This window comes from Pinus tabuliformis, chromosome J (genome assembly GCF_031772625.1).
Source record: "Pinus tabuliformis cultivar Carrire ecotype Pingquan chromosome J, CPIR1, whole genome shotgun sequence".
Lineage (NCBI taxonomy): Eukaryota > Viridiplantae > Streptophyta > Pinopsida > Pinales > Pinaceae > Pinus > Pinus tabuliformis.
The window spans coordinates 1,195,403,101-1,195,413,724 of record NC_142295.1 but is presented as its reverse complement, the minus strand read 5'-3'; positions in this window follow the sequence as shown (position 1 = coordinate 1,195,413,724).

Here is a 10,624-nt window from a genome sequence, read left to right as displayed (position 1 = left end):
CATGAAGTATTTTCATTTTATTTTTTCATGAATAATATCAATATATAGAATAAATTTATGTGGGATTGAGAACAAAAAATGCTTATGTTTGCATGAAGTATTTTCATTTATTTTTTCATGAATAATATCATGTTTCGTTACATGTACTCAGTTCTCAATTTTATTTCATTTTTGTAAAATATATATTTTTATGTATATAAATTTTCCTTTAGATGTATTATTAGTCGAGATTTATTTATAGATTTCTTAGCATTCTATTTGAGACACCTAACCTTTGATTAACTTTTATTTGGGTAAATTATTTTTATTTTTATTTATTTATATTTTTATGATTAAATTTGATATTATATGTAATACATTAATGTTTCTCTAACCAATTTGTATTTTAATACATAATTGTTTTACTAATCACATTTTCTCAATCTTTTCAACATTTTTCTATGATTCTTCAACTAATTTTATAACCCATACAACAACTATATAAAATCGTTGTTATTATTATTTTTTTCATTTACTATTTATAGAATAGATAATGTCCTTTCATGATTCTTTCACTAACTCTATAGATCAAAGAACAACTATATAAAATTGTTGTTGCTACTAAGAAAAAATGTCACTATTATATGAAATGATTATATTGTTATCACAAGTATCTTTACGATTTGTTAATAACACAACATCATCTATTTAAATTAATAATAGCAAAGTATGACTTCTTATATGTATACTTCCTTTATTTTTTATGATCCTATTTTCTAACTAATTTATATATAAGTCAAATAGAGGATACATTTTTATTTCATTTCTATTTTACCCTTGATTTTGACTAGTTCTTGTAATGTTATCATTTATTTAAATCCTCAATTTTACACTGAAATTTTCATATAATTAGAAATTAGTCCTTCTCCACTCTACTTGAATTCCTATTTTCTCCATTATTTTTCAAAGTTATTAAAGATAGTATGATCATTTTTAGAAAAACCAAAGAAACATTATTAAGTATTGTTTCTTCATATCTTTTTCAAAACATAAACGAAGTTATGAGATGGTCAATGGTTGAATGCTAAGGCTAAGGAAACCCAATAAATATCCCTTACAATTTTCAATGGTCAATGGTTGAATGCTTATGCCAAAATAAACCCAAGAAAAATCTCTCACAATTTTCACATTATTAGTCTCGACAAACTCTAGCATCATGTTAAGCGCCATGCCAAATTGACCAACACTATGTAATTATGCATTGTACTACACAATTTGTAATTTAGATCTATAGAAATGTGGCATCCATTTAGTTGTATATGCACATAATGTAAATGTGATTTGAACGAGTCCTACCAAAGTTACTACTTTGTAATAGAATTACAAGATTTTTTTTTCTGGAAAATATAAATTACTAAACTTTGTCATGTATAAGTATGAATACAAATGTGCTTTGTAAAACAATTTCATAGAATAATCATTTTCTGTTATCTTACAAATATGAAAGATATATATTAATATTCTCCATATTATATTAATATTAGTTTAAATATCTCATAGTATACTTTATATGTATCATGTTATCACCTTCTATGTGCAAATTTTCTAGCAACATAATCCCTATTTTCAATGGCAAGGACTATGCTTCCGTGTAACACTTGTGTAAGGTTGTATTTTTGATAATAAAGAATCATACCTCCATTAAATCAATTTTTGAACCTTAATGCCTAAAAAAAACATGTAGGTAATTTTCATAGCATTAATTTTTTGTTAATAAGAAATCATACTTTGGTTCAATTAGTTTTAGTCCCTAGTGCATCTTCATATTGAGTAGGCATAAAAAACCCAACAAGGGATTTCAAATGGGGAGCAAATAAAATAGATAAAGGCAAGATTATATGCTAGAATCAAAATGTTAAATGATGCTATTTTTGAGTGTACAAAGATTAATGACTAACGAAGCAATAGTTTCTTTAAATGTATTAAAGTTGTTGAAGATATTCAAGGGTCAAGAATGATTACAGACTCCATGTTAGTTCCAAAAGATGTGCTACAAGAATTGGAAGTTATTAAGACATTATGGGGTAATGAGTTCGACAACTTAACAAATTCTTTGAAGGAAGAAATAAAAAAATGGTTAGTTACATATAATAATGAGAATGAAGACCAACTATCAGTCATCAATCAATTATGTTCAAATACAAAAGAAACATATGAGCATACTTTTGCATTAGATGTAAGACACGACATAATCGTCCTTCCTATGGATTATATTAAAGAATGGCTTAGAAAATATTTAAATGAAATTGTTAATCCTGAATAACTTCCCCATTGGTTAGATTAACAAATATGCAAAGACTAATGTATACTCCAACATTTGATGCTATAAGGGATAGATAATTCATTAAGTCGGTCATCCTTCTGCAATTTTGTGAGTGTTCTATATTTTATTTGAAGCAATTCCCATTTATTTCTCCCTAGTCTTAAATCATCCAACTTTGTAAAGTTTGTTATACATTTGTAATTCTGTCTGCATTCCTTTTGCTTTCTTCTAGCTTAATATATACCATTTATTGTTCCTCAAGAGTCCCATTCGAGTTCCATTCTAGTCCCTTAAGGATGAATGCATTCAATTTACATTTAAGTATTAGGAATTTTGTAGAGTACTTTACACACCTGCTCTATTTGAACTTAAAGTTTGTAATGTCTTTTTGACTCTTATAGACAGCTATTTCCAAGAGCGCATGGAATTTGTGGTTTCGTATACTTTTAATTAAGCATTGAAATCTCATGAATGTTCTCCTATGATTGTTTATGATATTGAATGAAATCATTTTAGAGCTCTTTAAAATATTTGGACCATTTCTTTATTTTTTGTCTATGTATTTGTTTCAAATGTGTCTCCCTCATGATATGTGAATGGATATGTGCCATGGAATGACTTAATTAGATAGTATTTACTTCTTTTTGTTTTTATTTATTTTCTTTAAAATCACATGGTCCACTCAAAGGTGAATATGTTGAATGTTTAATTCCACATTTTTGAGTTAATCAGAAAATGTGAGTGTGTGAAAGAGGAGTATCACCTCTATAAAAACACCATAGCATATATAAAAGTCCCTAGGATGTTGACTTTTATCGTTGACGGGAAACGAGATCAACAACATTGTGTCTTTTGATATGAGGCTTATAGGTATTCTTCAAACAAGTTTTCATAATTTTGTGAAAGAGCCAAATCCTAGTGAGTTGCCCAATAAGTCTATGATCAACAAGGGCCAAGATTTTGTATCTTCACATGGTAGGATATGTGGGCATATACGGAATGTGGGCATATACGGAAGATGTAGGCATATACGGAAACTGGGCATATACGGAAGATGTGTGCATATACGGAAACTGGGCATATAGGGAAGATGTGCGCATATACGGAAGATGTAGGCATATACGGAAACTGGGCATATACGGAAGATGTGCGCATATACGGAAAATGTGGGCATATACGGAAACTGGGCATATACGGAAGATGTGCGCATATGCCCAAAATGGGCATATACGGAAGATGTGCGCATATACGGAAGATGTGGGCATATACGGAAACTGGGCATATACGGAAGATGTGGGCATATACGGAAACTGGGCATATACGGAAGATGTAGGCATATACGGAAACTGGGCATATACGGAAACTGGGCATATACGGAAGATGTGGGCATATACGGAAACTGGGCATATACGGAAGATGTATGCATATACGGAAACTGGGCATATACGGAAGATGTGGGCATATACGGAAGATGTAGGCATATACGGAAACTGGGCATATACGGAAGATGTGGGCATATACGGAAGATGTAGGCATATACGGAAACTGGGCATATACGGAAGATGTGTGCATATACGGAAACTGGGCATATAGGGAAGATGTGCGCATATGCGGAAGATGTGGGCATATAGGGAAACTGGGCATATACGGAAGATGTGGGCATATACGGAAACTGGGCATATACGGAAGATGTGGGCATATACGGAAACTGGGCATATACGGAAGATGTAGGCATATACGGAAACTGGGCATATACGGAAGATGTGCGCATATACGGAAGATGTGGGCAATTACGGAAACTGGGCATATACGGAAGATGTGGGCATATACGGAAACTGGGCATATACGGAAGATGTAGGCATATACGGAAACTGGGCATATACGGAAGATGTGGGCATATACGGAAGATGTAGGCATATACGGAAACTGGGCATATACGGAAGATGTGGGCATATACGGAAGATGTAGGCATATACGGAAACTGGGCATATACGGAAGATGTGTGCATATACGGAAACTGGGCATATAGGGAAGATGTGCGCATATGCGGAAGATGTGGGCATATAAGGAAACTGGGCATATACGGAAGATGTGGGCATATACGGAAACTGGGCATATACGGAAGATGTAGGCATATACGGAAACTGGGCATATACGGAAGATGTGCGCATATACGGAAGATGTGGGCATATACGGAAACTGGGCATATACGGAAGATGTGGGCATATACGGAAACTGGGCATATACGGAAGATGTGCGCATATACGGAAGATGTGGGCATATACGGAAATTGGGCATATACGGAAGATGTGGGCATATACGGAAACTGGGCATATACGGAAGATGTAGGCATATACGGAAACTGGGCATATACGGAAGATGTGTGCATATACGGAAACTGGGCATATAGGGAAGATGTGCGCATATACGGAAGATGTAGGCATATACGGAAACTGGGCATATACGGAAGATGTGCGCATATACGGAAAATGTGGGCATATACGGAAACTGGGCATATACGGAAGATGTGCGCATATGCCCAAACTGGGCATATACGGAAGATGTGCGCATATACGGAAGATGTGGGCATATACGGAAACTGGGCATATACGGAAGATGTAGGCATATACGGAAACTGGGCATATACGGAAGATGTAGGCATATACGGAAACTGGGCATATACGGAAGATGTGCGCATGTACGGAAGATGTGGGCATATACGGAAACTGGGCATATACGGAAGATGTGGGCATATACGGAAACTGGGCATATACGGAAGATGTAGGCATATACAGAAACTGGGCATATACGGAAGATGTGCGCATATGCGGAAGATGTGGGCATATACGGAAACTGGGCATATACGGAAGATGTGGGCATATACGGAAACTGGGCATATACGGAAGATGTAGGCATATACGGAAACTGGGCATATATGGAAGATGTGCGCATATACAGAAGATGTGGGCATATACGGAAACTGGGCATATACGGAAGATGTAGGCATATACGGAAACTGGGCATATACGGAAGATGTGGGCATATACGGAAACTGGGCATATACGGAAGATGTAGGCATATATGGGAACTGGGAATATACGGAAGATGTGCGCATATACGGAAGATGTAGGCATATACGGAAACTGGGCATATACGGAAGATGTGCGCATATGCGGAAGATGTGGACATATACGGAAACTGGGCATATACGGAAGATGTGGGCATATACGGAAACTGGGCATATACGGAAGATGTAGGCATATACGGAAACTGGGCATATACGGAAGATGTGCGCATATACGGAAGATGTGGGCATATACGGAAACTGGGCATATACGGAAGATGTAGGCATATACGGAAACTGGGCATATACGGAAGATGTGCGCATATACGGAAGATGTGGGCATATACGGAAACTGGGCATATACGGAAGATGTGGGCATATACGGAAACTGGGCATATACGAAAGATGTGCGCATATACGGAAGATGTGGGCATATACGGAAACTGGGCATATACGGAAGATGTGGGCATATACGGAAACTGGGCATATACGGAAGATGTAGGCATATACGGAAACTTGGCATATACGGAAGATGTGGGCATATACAGAAGATGTAGGCATATACGGAAACTGGGCATATACGGAAGATGTGTGCATATACGGAAACTACTGGAATTTTTCTCATGTTGAATTTACATGTTAAAATCACATGGTCCACTCAAAGGTGAATATGTTGAATGTTTAATTCCACATTTTTGAGTTAATCAGAAAATGTGAGTGTGTGAAAGAGGAGTATCTCCTCTATAAAAACACCATAGAATATATAAAAGTCCCTAGGATGTTGACTTTTATCGTTGACGGGAAACGAGATCAACAACATTGTGTCTTTTGATATGAGGCTTATAGGTATTCTTCAAACAAGTTTTCATAATTTTGTGAAAGAGCCAAATCCTAGTGAGTTGCCCAATAAGTCTATGATCAACACGGGCCAAGATTTTGTATCTTCACATGGTAGGATATGTGGGCATATACGGAATGTGGGCATATACGGAAGATGTAGGCATATACGGAAACTTGGCATATACGTAAGATGTGTGCATATACGGAAACTGGGCATATAGGGAAGATGTGCGCATATACGGAAGATGTAGGCATATACGGAAACTGGGCATATACGGAAGATGTGCGCATATACGGAAACTGGGCATATACGGAAACTGGGCATATACGGAAGATGTGCGCATATGCCCAAACTGGGCATATACGGAAGATGTGCGCATATACGGAAGATGTGGGCATATACGGAAACTGGGCATATACGGAAGATGTGGGCATATACGGAAACTGGGCATATATGGAAGATGTAGGCATATACGGAAACTGGGCATATACGGAAGATGTGCGCATATACGGAAGATGTGGGCATATACGGAAACTGGGCATATACGGAAGATGTGGGCATATACGGAAACTGGGCATATACGGAAGATGTAGGCATATACGGAAACTGGGCATATACGGAAGATGTGGGCATATACGGAAGATGTAGGCATATACGGAAACTGGGCATATACGGAAGATGTGGGCATATACGGAAGATGTAGGCATATACGGAAACTGGGCATATACGGAAGATGTGTGCATATACGGAAACTGGGCATATAGGGAAGATGTGCGCATATGCGGAAGATGTGGGCATATACGGAAACTGGGCATATAGGGAAGATGTGCGCATATGCGGAAGATGTACGCATATGCGGAAGATGTGGGCATATACGGAAAAACATTTTGTTGTATTCTTGACATGCTTTGTCTACCAAGTTGTTCAATGCATATGCCTGTTCCAAATTTGTAGGTATTATGGATCTCAATTTCTCAAGAGTTGATGAGTTAACACGTTCCATCTCATCATGTTCAGAGAATGCACTATCTTGTCGTACATTGGTCGATTCAACATTGTATGAGAAATTCTCTAAATTATCAATGCTTGTTTCATTATGATAATTCAGATTGGGAGGAGAATCAAAGCATGGAAAAAGCTCTGTTTGGATTTCTGGGACCAATATAGCTGTTTCATTCAAATCAAATAAAATTCTAGGCCTTTCTGTCGTGGGATCAGTGACACCAGGTGCTACATTTTCACCCAAAATAGTGTTACTCACTAACATCTCAACTTTCAATACATGTTTACAGATATTTCCATTTAGGGCCCAATTGCAATTGCAGAAGTGTAGATTAGAACCCTTATATATGACATTGTACCAAATGTCACGAGTATCCTTATTTTGGCTACGAACCCAGTAGTCATTACTCTTTTCATCAGGCACACAATCTTCATTTGGGATTTTCTTAGCTCTACACTTGGATGAATTCAGTTGTTCCTGTATTTTTCTGGGTCGTACAAAACCAGCTTCTTTTAAATGGTGCATATGATTGTAAAATAATACAACCTTTGTCAACAAAACATAGATTAACCAATCAACCCTTCTGTGGCATGCATTGTTCTTCTCACATAGGTACCTTTCCTTGATATATCGATGGTAAGATTCAATTGCGTTGTTCGTATCTTGATTTGAATGTGGAAAATTTCTGTATTCTTTTGCCCACATATCTATAGAAAGAAATTTATTAGTTATATATTAATAAGTATACATATGACATGAAAAATAGAGTCATTATAACCACCAATAAGAAGCTTACATATTTTGTCGTTGGACAGCCAAGTATTTCTAAAATATTCCAAAAAAAATTTTTGTTCACTGAATTCTTCAAATAAGCTTTCAACTTTCTTTCGCACAGATTCATCATCTTTACACATGTGCATGATTTCACCTAATCCACGAAAAATGCGTATTTGGTTTTCCCTCCCTTTGACCTTGTTTCCAACATTTTTCAACCATGCACGACGAACATGCCACACACATAATAATACTTTGCACTTGATCGTAGACCTGCAATAACATAATTTTTAGTGAGATTATACATTAACAATATTTTTTATGCCTCTTGTAAAAATAATAAACACATCACCTCAATGCTTCAATTTCAGCAGTAGCATCATCCGTGATGAAGGCAAGAACATGCCAATCTGGTCGCTCTTTGTATCCAATTGCAAGTAAGGCCGACATCCATTTAGAAAGATCAGCTATAGTGTTGCGTGATGATATCACCCAAGCTATTGGAACCCCATTGTGATGTTCGTCGAAAACCATTAAGGTGTAAAGTTGATACTGCATTACAAAAAATATGCATAATTACATTTATATAAGATACATGCATTAATATGAGGTTAAATAAATGAATCGGATTTAGGATAAATATGTACTCACCCCGTACTTATTTGTACTAAAGGTTGAATCCATTGAGATAATATTATTGTGAGAGTATTTCAGCATCATTGAACACATCCACTTTGTTTGTATGCCTATGATAAAAGGGATATTTTCAACAAGATCTTGTTTTTGGTAGAAGAAAAAACTCTCTGGGTTTTCCTTGTACCAGCACTCCACACTCTTTGGATCACTTTGATCTTTAACATACTCTAGCCTTATGATATCATTGTAAATGTTACTTATATCTTTTTTTGTCATGTAGGTATCTCGAAGTATCCCTGTGTATAACTCACCGGATCCATCCTTCACATCAGAGATGAACTTGTCCCATATCATTGTAGCATTAAAACCTCTTTTAACGAAATGTTGGACTGTAGATCGCATATGCCAACTTAAATGTGGTGCATAATTGAATCTCATGGACCTTCCGATTGCATCTGTCCCATGACAAATAACATTGGATTCATCAATATGTCTACATGCAGTATATATTATTACAGCATCATCTGGTCTCATCACAAGTCGTCGCACAAAGAAGTGACATTGGCAACCAACTTTAATACTTTCATGTCGATTGCGGGTTGTCTTTGGATCTGATGATGCACTCCTAATTCTCCTTGTCGACTGTGGACCATATGAACACCAATAACTGTACGTAAAAAAATTACTGCAAATTAGATATAATATTTATGCATATTGAAAAAATTACACATATCTTGAAAAAGCATATAGAGACTCACACACTGTACTCCAAGAATGTTGAGTAATTGGTGACTTTGATATCCTCTATTTTTTTACTTCGGTGCTTCTTAAGAAGAAATTGGGTGGGTGCACTTTCATTTGATTCCTCTCCACTTATGAAATCATCAAGTCGACAATATGGAATAACTGCAACTTGGTCCCCCTCAATCTCTGTCCATGTTAAGTCTTCTGCTGAAAATTGTATCATATCTTCCGGGTCTTCAACTTCCAACTCGTTAATCCTCCCCCACTTATTCATTCTTAAAATACCTATACAAATTGCATTGAAAATAATTTAGCTTGAGTAAATAATATGGTCTTGATCAATGCATAGCGTACTAAGCATGGAAGTCTCATTTTTTAGTAAATATTTTATACTTTTCACGTAAACCACTTTGGGATTAAGTAATATTCAGGGGATCTTAGATGACATTGTACGATAACTAAGATCATAAGAAATTGGGTCATTAATAAGCTTAAATATCTCTGACAAATTTAGACTAACCCATGCATGACATATGAATTCTTTCTGGAGGTGGGGCCACCATGTTATTGTCGAGGGGCGACTTGTGATGAGTCGCTGCACTGGAATTGGTCAAAGGGAACTGCCTAACACTGACACATAAGATGGTGTGTTAATGGGTCCCTTCAAATAGGGATGAAAGGGAGAGACATAAAACCTGTCCCCAACAAACCCCCAATATCAAGAGTAATAAGCTTGAAGATTACCAATGTTAGGGAATTCCAAGGTTAATAACAAATGAACAAAACAAGGTTCTGATACTGGGGTTGACCTTGGGGTACATATTGAGGCTGGGGTTGACCTTGAGGAATGTATTGTACCACTGGTATATACTGTCCTTGAGGTTGCCCCCCAGACGCAATTTGTGTCCTCACCCCGAATTCTACGGGATGTCCTCAACAATTCGGCCACGGAAATAATCTCAGGAGACTGGCCCCGAAGTCTACGCGACTGTCTCGGTAATTCCGCCACAGTTAAAGACTTTTAACTACTGCACACGCAAACAAAGTAAAATCTCAAAGAAAACTGCCTAAAGTCTCTAAAGAACCAAACAAATTTGAAGCACACGCCTAAAGAATCTAGAGCATCAAACCAAGCACAAACAGTAGCCTTCCGGACTGAAAGCGCTAGTTGGAGATGAAACCCAACATCGCCGGATTCAGTACAGAAGTGGCGGGTGGAACAGTTACCCCGGCAACCTGCTTAATGAATAGACCGGCACA